The sequence below is a fragment of the Cyprinus carpio genome, unplaced genomic scaffold (genome assembly GCF_018340385.1).
Source record: "Cyprinus carpio isolate SPL01 unplaced genomic scaffold, ASM1834038v1 S000006477, whole genome shotgun sequence".
In the NCBI taxonomy this organism is placed as follows: Eukaryota; Metazoa; Chordata; class Actinopteri; order Cypriniformes; family Cyprinidae; genus Cyprinus; species Cyprinus carpio.
This window is the reverse complement of record NW_024879152.1, coordinates 234250-246396: the sequence shown is the minus strand read 5'-3', so window position 1 is coordinate 246396 and position 12147 is coordinate 234250.

Below are 12147 nucleotides of genomic sequence, written 5' to 3'. Positions count from 1 at the left end.
TGATCTGATCTACTCTGGCTTGTCTTGTCTGAAAAACTATTATGTTTCTGTGGGATATACAGAACATTACAAACCCACATAACTCTGCTAAAGACTTCATGTTCACTTACATAAATTCCACAAAGATTTGATTTCTTGAAGAAAATGTAAAGGGTGCCCTGTTCTGTAAAAAAAACGTTGCTACTGTGATGATAAGGTGTCTTGTGTGGTTGCCAGGGTGGTTGGCTGCTAAGGTTTTACTTATTTCCTTATTGTTCATGACATAATGCATTTTGGTAGTACAAAAACTGAGTAACAAGTTCTGCACAAAATGTGAAGTTTGTTTTAATAGTTGTTCAGAGTCTGTACCTGGTATTACGATCCATATTATGGGGGATTGTGTTGGATTTACAGCACAGCCCACACACAAAAAAAATAAATAAAATAAATAATAATAATAATAAGCTGTAATGTGATGTGTTTCTGGCTCACTCTACTCTCAACCAGGTCAATCAGTGGTTTCAGTGTGTTGGATTTCTACACACGTTTTGAAGCGGGCATGTTTTGTACAATCTTTAGTATACTGACGGACCCCTTAATACCCAGCATTCAAACAGGGCGCATATTAGTATTGATGCTTGCCTTTGCAAACAACCAAAACATTTAAAATGCTGAGAACGGATTCTATTTATATAGGGCTTTTACATTTTAATGAGCAAACCTGAATGCAATAATTGTGGTTTGAATGTATCGTGATCAATTTAGTGCAGACTAAACAGGCTTCGTCTTGTCTTGACCATCTTTTATTTCGCCAGTTCGCAGGCTGTCTAGCAAAGTTACACATCACAAACCTTCAGCTTTCTCATTTGTCTTCGCAAGACATAACATGCCCCTCAGGAACTGTCCAACTAACGGTGTCAAAATGGACAGAAAAGTGTCCGCTTTCATTGGCGAGGAGATAGAACTGCTGATACGGCCCTGCTTGTTATCTGCCACAGAAGTGTGTCTGTTTGATGAAACATGATGATGTGTGCTGTGTGTGTGTGTGGTGTGTGTGTGTGTATTGTGTGTGTGTGTGTGTGTGTGTGTGTGTGTGTGTTGTGGTCGTGGTGTGAGTGTAGTGAGTGGGTTTGAGATATTTCATGTCAGATCCTGCCGAGTTTGGTCTTAGGGGTTTGCCTTTAGCTTAGTAGTAAACGTCACTGTGAATATGTGCATGTCGGCAGCCCGACGTCCTCTCTGGAGCGTGGTGAACACCAATGAAGAGAACTAGATAGACCCCACCTCTTCACTTGAGCAACACCCGCAGGAATGGCTGCTTTTGTGCGCTAAACTACAGTCTCTAGGGCACTGTAACATAATGTAGGATACACTCTGTACACAGAAGAGAGACTGCTGGCTGAGCAACAGTGCAGATTCAACAGATACAAATCATATGATGGTCTCTTAGGAGTAAATGAGCAATAATGCAGGGTTTGCCCATAGGTAAAGAAAATGTGAATGAATGAGAAAAAAAAATGAAGGTGTTGTGTAGTTCAATGAGGTGTATGTGTGTCTTAAAACTTTTTGTTTTTTTATGTTTAAAAATACTTTCTCTATCCCCAGTTTAATGTGCTAAAAAAATTCCCCCTACATTATGTTTATTAATTCAATTAAAAAGTTGAAATAAAGTGACACTAGGCTTATTATAATTAACTATATATAGATAGCTCTGAAAAAATAAGAGACTACTTGATTTCCCTTCACTACTGATGTATTTGAATTTATAGTTATGTGTTTGCGGTAAAATGTATTTTTAGTTTTATCTGCTAAACCTACTGATGGACATTTACAAATTTTAAAATAAAAACTTTGTGGGTCATAAGAAATGACCAAGTGTATCAAAATAACAAAAAAAACGATATGGAATTTAAATTTCATTTTTAGACACTCACATTTCCAACTGTTTGAAATTGAAGAGTTAAGAAATATTTGGTGGGAATAAAACCGGATTTTTCAGTGTCACCAGCAATGAAAAAACTCAATTTGTTGACTTTTGAATCAAGACTTGTGCAAAAAACCAAGGCTCTAAATAACATAATTTTAAGTTGAAATTTTTGGAAGATTAAATGTTTAGCCATAGGCTAAAAACAACAACTAATTATAGTAATCCAGAGAAATATATGCATGTTTCAAGTGAGTCTTCATTTAATTTTTTCCAAAGGCTTGTGATTTATTATATATTATTCATTATTATTATTATTAATTATTATTATTATATAATTAATGTAATATGATAATCTGATGATTTACTCCTTTGTGATGCACTTGTAAGGAAAGCTATGTCACAAGATTTTGCCCCAAAAAACATTATTGTGTCATACACCTAGGTCAAAGTGCAACTTTGTCTTTCAACATATGAATAGGGAGGTTTGTTGCAGGACTAAGGACCGTATATTGTTTGATGACGGTGTCAGTTTGCACATGGGAAATGGGATATATTGTAAAGCTGTCGTGAAAAAGGTCATGTGTTGGCTTCGGGGGCCATTTGATTGGCTGGAAAAAAAAAGTAAGCACTCTCAAATGTGAATTGTGTTTGATAAAAGAACGTGGGCAATGTGAGATTAAAGCACAAACAAAGCAAATGCTTTGCTGTTTTTTTTACTCGCTGTGAAAAACCGGTGAAATTCAGCATGTTTTCTAACCCTTTAGGTGCAGACTTTGCCATCAGTATAATTGCTCTTCACGCATATTGACGGAATGTATTCGTCTGGCAAAACTTGTCCTCATGAGAAGAAGTCATGCCTTTAGTTACGGGGATATTTTGCGCAGAGCCCTGGACATTCTATCTGTATAAGAACTGCTTTCTTTTTTTTTTTTTTTTTGTTTTTTTTTTTTTTTTTTTTGAAGGAACTCTTTTTTTACTCGCATGAGAGCTAAATTGAGGACTGGTGATCTGCATATCTCCCGGGGGGAGGGATGTGTGTACATCACTAGCCTCAAGTCCTGTCGCCGATGGGTGTGTTACACGGACGCCTCTCCAGATTAATTACATCAGGGAGCTGGAGTGCATCGTGCCCTCCTTACTCACACACAACACAACAAAGCGCCCCAAACCACACCACCCTTACATCACGAGCACAGTCAACCAGCAATTGAGTCATTCCCGCACCACCCAGACACATCATCTAACAGAGCAGAAACATAGTTATAAATTCCTGATTTCCCACAGGCTATCGGCTCTCAGAAGTCACTTTTTAATCTAGGACACAGGAAAGAAATTGTGAAGGAAATGCACCCAATTGGGGGGAGGATTGATGAGTGCGTATCTTGCATAGTCTGATTCCACTCTTCCTGGAGTTGCTGTGGCGGTGACTTGATTGCAGAAGCAACCTGTATGACTGCTCTACAATCTATTACTAGGCTATTTAGGTGAAAGAGTATGGTGGGTGGCCATGGCTGTCCTTCCTCAGGGGGGCAAGCTTTTTCTTCTGGATAGGGTGTTTTGTAGCTGAGCCAAAGTTTTGCTCTTTTTTTCCCGCTTGGGTAAGCTAGATAATTGTATTAGTGAACAGTTCTTCTGCTTGTTCTTTTGGGCATTTGTCTGAATAGATGTCGCTATAGTGGTAACGTGGAAAGCATATTGATTAGTTTTAGAGTAAAATCCATAGTCAGTTCGGCAAGTGGGGTCACCTTGAATTTAAGCAATCATAAATGTATCTGTAGCTGTATTGTAGTCAGTTCATAGACATTTAGTGATGAGTTTGTGTATTGCCGGTATTAGTAAATCTATATAGCAGCATCACACGTAAAAAAATTCAAATGTACAAGTGTGAACAGGTGTTGTTTTTGTAGTCTTAAGCAAATACGCTTGTTAAAATATAAGATCTCACCAAGGGTGTTTAGCGCACATTTCTGGGGTTTTCACACAACCGAGTATACAGTACTATTCTGGTCAGGCATCTTTGCGCACTTTTAATGAGCGTGAGGAATGTTTTCTCGCTTTGCGGCAAATGTGTGAGGTGCTGAGTGCTAAAGCACTGGTGCAGTTATGGGAAAACCCCCAGTGTCCTCTCTAAAAACACATCTTTTCAACTGTTTCAACTTACCCTCATCACATGGCTTTTAGCTTATGTTAAAACAATAAGACGGTCAGTAAAGTGCGTTCAAGTGAGGTGAATGAAAAATAAAATTATCAACCCTGATTTGCCGTCAAGAATTCTTCGAGACAAAGATGAAAAACATCTCAAAGGTGGTATCCAAAAGAAAGGCACAACACCCCTGCCAATAAGGAAACCCTGCAGGTTAACTGATCGGACTTTGGAGCGCGGTGGGGATGTCTTGTGTATACCAGGTATGCTGTTTGATGTGGTATTATCAGAGGAGTGCCACAATTTGCGGCTATCTGGAGGAAGATCGTGGGCATGTAGCCCTGTGTTTTGCTTGGCTTTGGAAATGACACGCCACAGGTAGGCAGCTCAAGATAAAGAGCAAGCGACACCTGTGTTTGGAATCTCCACGTAACGAGTGTATCTTCCTGTAGGAATCATATTGCTTCACTGTGCTCATGTTGTTTTAAGCTTGGCTAATGGCTTCTGAAGACTTTTGTTCATTCTGATTTCTAAATTTTTTGGTAACCTCATCTGATTCTTGTGATTCTGTATGGGAAATACACCAAAACAAAGTAAATCAATTACACGTTTTTGCGGGTGCGTTTTTTTTTTTTAACTAGGTTTACCCAGTTTTCCTAGTTCGCTTTGACTCGCAGCATTATGTTGATGGTCGGAAGCAGGTCCTCTGCAATGTACATTCTGTTGTGCAACGTGGTTCATACTTTTTGGCTTAACTACAAGACTACATTGACTTAAATAGCTCACATATGAAATATCAGAACTGTTCCATAAGAAAAAATCACATTTGTTAACTTTTTTTTTAATGTATTAGGAAATAAACAACTTGTTTTAATCATGTTTGTTCATGTATATAAAACCAAAAAAAAAAAAAAAACAAAAAACTATTGCTAATTTAGTGCGAAGTAAAAAATGTATAAGGAACTACAGGAAGTTAAACGGATACTTAATGATGTAAAAAAGTATTGTTATTTTTAGTTATGTTTTAGTATATGTAGGAAATTAAAATTATTAATCCGTGCGCTGTAAAGAAAATGTTCAAAGCTATTGAATTACTATTAACAAATTGAATGTCTGGTAAAATCATATCACGTTAGAAAAACAGGTACAAAAGCTTGTCATTGGGGTGCCGTCAAATTTTCAAAAGCTACAACTATTAATGGTACTAATATGTATACCTTTTAGGTAACTAATCTGTACCTTTTAAGTACTTATTTTTAAACATTAAGGGGTAACAAAGGCTCACAAAGCTATACCTTTTGAACGGGGTACAACCCTAGTGACCGCTTTATGTACCTTTTGTTTTCCGCCAATGAACTTCCATACAATTCTTCCCGCTGTCCAAAGTGTTTATCTTCTTTAAGAATGAAGACTAATTATGTAGATCTTTGTCACTTCAGTTACTATTAGATGCATCAGATTGGCTAAAACAAGAGCTAAACACCATTACTATACTGATACTTCCACACAGTGTGGCTTGGTGTTAATACATGTACAGCTGGTTTTTTACCACTCTAATTCTTTAAACACTAAATAATTTGCCAAGAGGGCAACATGTAGCATATTCTGGACACTTGCCAAAACATTTGTCGCCACTTTAGTTGCTACCCCAAATGGAGCTCTCTGGCGAAGGAGGTAATGTTAATGGGAAAACACGCCTACAAAAGTAAACTCAGTGCTTTTTTTATGTGATTCACAGGGGCCTTGATGTCAAAACAAGTACTGAAATAGAGAAATGCTCAGGAATACACACCGGTGGGTAGTGACCGTAAGGCAGCTGGCGGAAACGATGAAAGAAAGTGAGAGTTTTTGTAGTACATTAGTCAATAACAAGGTTTCTGCGACTGTGGTGAAGCTAAGAAGAAGAAACAAACACTTTTGTCACAAAGCATAATGGCTGACGCCAAATTTCAGATGAGTAATGCTGTGCGTGTGGGTCGTTCTAATTGTGTTTATGTGAATTTGATAATTTGTGTGTACTTTGTGGCGCTTTTAAAAACTCTCCCTTCCCCATGGAGAGATGTGATGCTGAAGCTTTTTGACATTTTTCGGAACCACAGCACAATACTGACGAGAGAAAGCACACAATTCAATAGGTTTCTCATGGTGAGGTGGAAAGAGGTGAGTGGCGTATTGATTTTTAATTGAAGCCACGGAAAAATAGAGAGAGGCCGAGAGGACTGAAATACCGTTTAAGAAAACATACCTGACAACGCAACCTCACACACTTTTTCTTTACTCATTGGGAAAAACTCCCGTGAACATGAGGTTATATGTCACAATTAGCTTACTACACGGTTTTGTATTGCCATTTTCGATCACTTCTACGACGGAACATGCTGAATTAAAGGTAGTTGTTGCGGAAATTGGAAGTGTAGCCCAGAACAACCCAGCTATGAATGTCGAAGATAATAATCCTAGTTACTGTGGAAAACAGACTGATTTGAAACAGTGGTTGAGAATTAGTGCCCAAACAATAAACTTATGTTATATCTGGATAACGATACGGTGATATTGCCGTGCTGTAATGAAAGTCTGTAATTATTAAAAACTTATGATACAATGATTCTTGTCGCCTTAAAAATGTGTGTGTAAATGTTTCTGGCAGCAGACCGAATTGTTCCTATTAGAATGGAATTCTGGAGAATCATGTGACAATGAGAACGGGAGTAATAGCTGCTGAAAGAAAAATTCAAATTTTCTGCCATCACAAGAAAAAAAAACATAACTTATGAAAAATAGATTCCAATATTAGAGAAAGCGAGTGTGTAGTAAAACATGTAATAATATTTCCCATGGAAATATCACTGTTTTCTATTTTGTGCATTTGTGATTAAAATAAATAGCCTAGCAGTTTGAAGACCCCACAACACTTTTTTTAACGAGAGTATATAGAATATCATTAGCACCACATTCGAAGATTTCATTCTAGGTTGCACTGTTTCAGTAGTGAAATTATCAATCTAATGCCCAATCATATCCTCTTTTTGTTCCCTTCAGCATTTTCTCTCTCTGTCTGGGCTTTTGAAGGAATTTATATATACTAATTACTTTAATCGTGGAGTATGCGACAGCCTGAAAGTTGTGATCTATCTGAGTCTTGACCCACCACAACTGTCTAATATAATGAGCCCCAGAGGCCATGAGGAAATGTCTGGATTTGCTAATTCTGCAGGGGCTGTACAGCCCTGATATTGTCCTCCTGTGTGATGGACATAGATGTTTTGGTCAGTCCATTGTCTTTACACTACCCTTTGTCCCTCCACCTTCAGCCTTCTGCTCGTGATCAGTGTTTGGTCACGAGTGTACTCATCTGTGACCATGATCTACATAACCACTGGACCAGAGGATGTGTTTCTCTTATCGGGCTTGATTACTTTCCTGGAACAAAACAGTCCAGATCCTTCCAAATCAGCAACCTCCTGCCCGGCACACACTGCTAGATCGCTGTACAAATCTGCTTTTTATTGTTTTTAATGCTGTCTTTTCATCCTTCAAAACATACTTTCAGTCCAGGTTTTTGGTTACATGTTTTTACTAATTTGCTGACCGTGCATTTGCTCAAACTCAAACACTCAGCATTAGTAGTAGTGGATCATTAGTAATGGGTTTTGGGAGAGAAATGTGGTTTAGCTGGTGCGTAACACTGTGTGAGCTTCAGTTTGTGGAAGGCAGTATCTGTTGAGATATCCTAGGGATGTCAGCCCGTCCTCATTCAGATTAAAACAATCCACATGCAGGCTCAAAGCAATGTCATTGAGTCCTATGACTAATCTAGACATAAGAGACCAGAGGCCTTAACCCACTGTCTTAACTTGTCTTGAGGGATCTTAGATGTCAGATTTTGAACACGTATTTATTGGGCTTGGACCCTCCTCTGATGCTTTCTGTGAGCTTGCTAGGTGGGATGGGAAGCTCGCCACAGATCAGAGAGCAGGTCTTTGAGTCTACACAGGGGTTTTTGGGTTTCTCCAGCAGGGCGGTTTTCATCCCACAGAGACCTGGAAGAGATCTTGATAGTCCCAGCGTAAAGTTTTGGGAGCTCCAAACCTGTTCCAATTTATAATTCTTCTGACCCGTCATCATCCCCCCATGCCCATAACTCATATTGTCGGCTGACATGTGTGTCCCATACGGAAGACACTCTGTGGAATATAATGTTACAAAGAACTATGCATCTAGATCCTTTCGTGATTAGTCATATTAGCGGTACAAGCTTTTGAAAGTCAGAGATGGATGATTTAATGATAAGACCGAGTGTTGATCTAAAGCACGCTATCCCTTCGTCCGCAAAAGGCGATCAATGAGTGCCCACCGATCAAGAAACAGAAAAATCTTTTAAAACTCGATGGTTAGGGTCCACGAAGGTCTTAGTCCGGAGGGTTGCATAGTGGTAGGACATGGTTGTATACAATAATGAATGGGCACTCATGTTTATTTTGGTTAATTTATGCTCCAACCAAAAATTTTGTTATTCAAAACGAAAAACAGAGTTATATTAAGCGATGTGAGTCAAGTCATTTTATGTGTGAATTTTGAATGTATTTCCGAAAACAGAACAAATAGGACATACAATGAGGATCCACGTCTGGACCAAAAACCTCGGGCAACTGACACTTGTTGTTCAAGGGCGTAGTCATGCTGACTGGGTTGATGGTTGGGCGTATCGGGATCTGTGGTTGTGACAAACACTGACAGTTTGATGTAGTCTGGTCGCGATCAACCTCGATCCCTGAGCTTTGACCTTCAGCGATGGAGCTCTTGGTGACGGATGTTGAATGTGCTGTTTGAAGCTGTTGGACCAGGAGACCCTAGGCTGTTGCTACAAAAGAAGAAAACAGCTGCTGAGAAGAACCTTCTCAGACAACGTTCAGCCCTCAGGTAAAATACCGGAAAATCAGTGTCCGATTGGTTATTATCTGGTCCAAACTGGGTTCAGTGTTCTGAACCACCACCTGGTAGAACCATGTATGTCCAGGGATGTCCTGAAAGCATCTTTCTATTAAATAAAGGCCTTCCTTCCTTCCTCCAAGAACAGGATTGTAGACCACGTTTGGTCAGCTTAGTTACGATCTGGTAGAGCCCCTTGGATAAGCCGTGTTAGGCCCTGTGGTCTCACATCAGATAGTGACCACAAGAAATAAGACCTCGATGAACTGTGGTTCCAGCAGAGAACTGCCCAAAAATTGCAAATTAAACACCAGTCTGACCAGGAAACATAAGAGAAAAATGCTGAGACCAAGTTAGACAAAGAAAAAAAATGGCTTGACCAGAAAGTGACAAGGACGAGATTTAGGTGATACTACAATCAGGCGTTGTACATGGAGGCGCGAGTGTTTGTTCTGCATAAATGAAGCCCTGAAAAAGGCTGTTGGCAGCTTGGTCCAAAAAACACAATTTCCCTTGGTTTCAAAAACATGGTTCTCATACTTGTGCGAAGGGGTGCGGCGGGCGGACTGGAAAGGACGGTAGGATTACCAGAGAACACCGCAGTATACAAACCACCCAGGACGTTTGTCAGAAGCCCGTGGGGGGGAGACAAGGGCGGAGAAGGTGAGGAAGATCGAAGAAAAGTGACATCGCTCAAAGACTCCTCCCATAGTAAAGTCCGGAATATTACACTCAGAAAGGGGTGTGGTTGTGCACAGTGGTTGACAGATAGGTACCGAGGGACCTGACGGTGAAATGGAGGATCGGAAGAGGGAGCTAAGAGCACACAACACACTGGCGCACACAGGGTCCCCCAAGGAGGCCAGGAAAACTTCGCAATACAGAGGATTACCCAGAATCGCTGGCTCCGTATCACCGCCGGAGACGCGAAGAAAGGGGCGCAGTATAAGGGCGGGACCCCGAGGTCATGTGGTGTAAGAAAGCGTGTCCGCGGCAAGGGTACGAAGAGTGCAGCAAGAGTTGAGTCCTGCTGGGTGACATGAAACCTGCACTGGCTCGTGCGAGTTGGGGGCATGCAGCGCAAGTGCAAAGCAAGGGCGTATGACCGTAAGGCACGCCTCAGCTGTCGCCCCGTCACACAAAGTCCCCATCACAGCTGCTAGCACATGCTCTAAGAGAGCGACACACGCTGCCACGTCAGAATTTTGCTGTTGCGGAGGGTCAGGGGGGGAAGGATGTGCAGTAGATCAGCCAAAAGAGTACCTAAAAAACGAGCGGGGCCAATAGACGGATGGAGTGGCACAGCGCGGCAGCCAGTGGGCATGAGCGGTAAGGGCGGGGGGAGTAGGTGGGCGGCGGGTGCACAGAGCAGGGGTGAGGGGGTATACGTGGCCCAATGTGAACGGAGCCACATAAGCGTTGGCAGAGTGAGACTCACGGGGAAAAGCAAGGTTGAGCAGATGTGTAAGGATGTGAGGGATGGGGACAGGGTGACGGTAAATCATTATGGGCCACAGTTGGGGGGGACCAGAACACAGCAGATGCACCGCCCCACCCCCAACACAAACGAGAACCCACCAAATCCAGAGTACGAGAAACCGGTGGCCACATCACCCTGGAAAGAGGCCAGATATATCAATCCAGCCGCGGGTGGAATAATCTGGTTGCGGATGGCGGTTCTGGGGAAAACAAATGGAGCAGGCGAAATAAATGTCCGAGAGATCATATAACTGGGGTAGAAGGGGATGATACAAACTATTTGAGATGCAGTGTAGCAGAGTCATAAGCGTTTGACTGACAGATTCTTCATATGAAATACCAGTACCATTTGGAATCCAAAGGTGAAGCATGTTTTTTGATTAACCCATTTGTTCCTTAATTGTACAACTATCAGATGAAACTGTATATTTTCAAAAGGAAAAAATCCGAACTAAAGGAAGGGCTAGGAGGTTTGGAATGCGTAGAGAGGGGGGCCGAATTGTGGGAAAGGCAAATTTGTTTCATCCCAAGAAATGGAGCATTCCTTGGAAGGGTGACGTTACAAAAACATATTGTATAATAGCTATCAACGATAGAACCATTAGACCAAGAACTGAAACAAAATGGACAATTCATCTTAAAAAGGTGGTTCAGGTGCAATGCGCGACAGTTGTAAAGGAAAATTCACCATAGATAAACGATTTATCTGTGGTTGACAAATTGTTTATTCATGGGTAATCAACGGTCCATTAATTGTGAAAAAGAATACAATAGGTGCCTTAGGAAAGTGCATATATCGAGTACTGACAGAAACCTGATATCAGACTTCCGGAGTCCACTTGTAATGAATAGGAATATCCAAGTTGTGGATAGCATAATTTTTTTTAAGAAGAAAAAACTCTGAAAGGGGAGAAAAACAATTACATTTGGTGGCAAAATTGTGGAGCAGCCAGATTATACAGAATTTTTTTTTATTTTTTTGGGGCACACAAGGATGCATGGGGCCCCTAGGCTATCATCTCTGTTGGACATATCTAAAAAGAATGGGCAGCAGCTCAAGGCCGCCGAATTGCCCTTGAACGAGGGAGAATTATGAAGATGCTGCAGAAGAATACCCAAACACGTCAAAGTGAACGTAGCACACTGGGCAAAAACTCCGGTAAGTGGGAGAACCCGCGCCTGACGACTACCAGCGATGGGATGTCATGGCGCAGGAGTATTGATAAGGGCCTTAACTACCCCCGGCAGATAATGACGGCGGAGGCCAGAAGCCGGTTTCTTATGAGTGCCTCAGTGATAGAGAGCAAGAGAAGGGCCAAGCGTTGGGGACACACACAGCCAGGTGCCCGCAGTAAAGAGACCGCTATCCATCCGGTACCCACCATGTATCTGATAGACGGCCATAGCTGTGCCTGGTCCAGCTGAGCCTGAAAAAACTCTATCTGCCAGTGGTCCAAACCAGCATCGACTGTGCTCAGCAACATCGCTTCAGAGAACAGACTCCAAGGGTGCGCTTCCAAAGACCAGCTGATTTGGATACACAGTGAGCCTTGATAGTCTTCTTTGATGGCGGGGAGTATGAGTGATACATGGAAACCTTGGAAACTTGTTTTAGTAGTGCTATAAAAGCGCTGAAAACCGAGTCGCCCTACACTCCCAGGACACGTCCCCTCAGCCTGGCAGTGCAAAC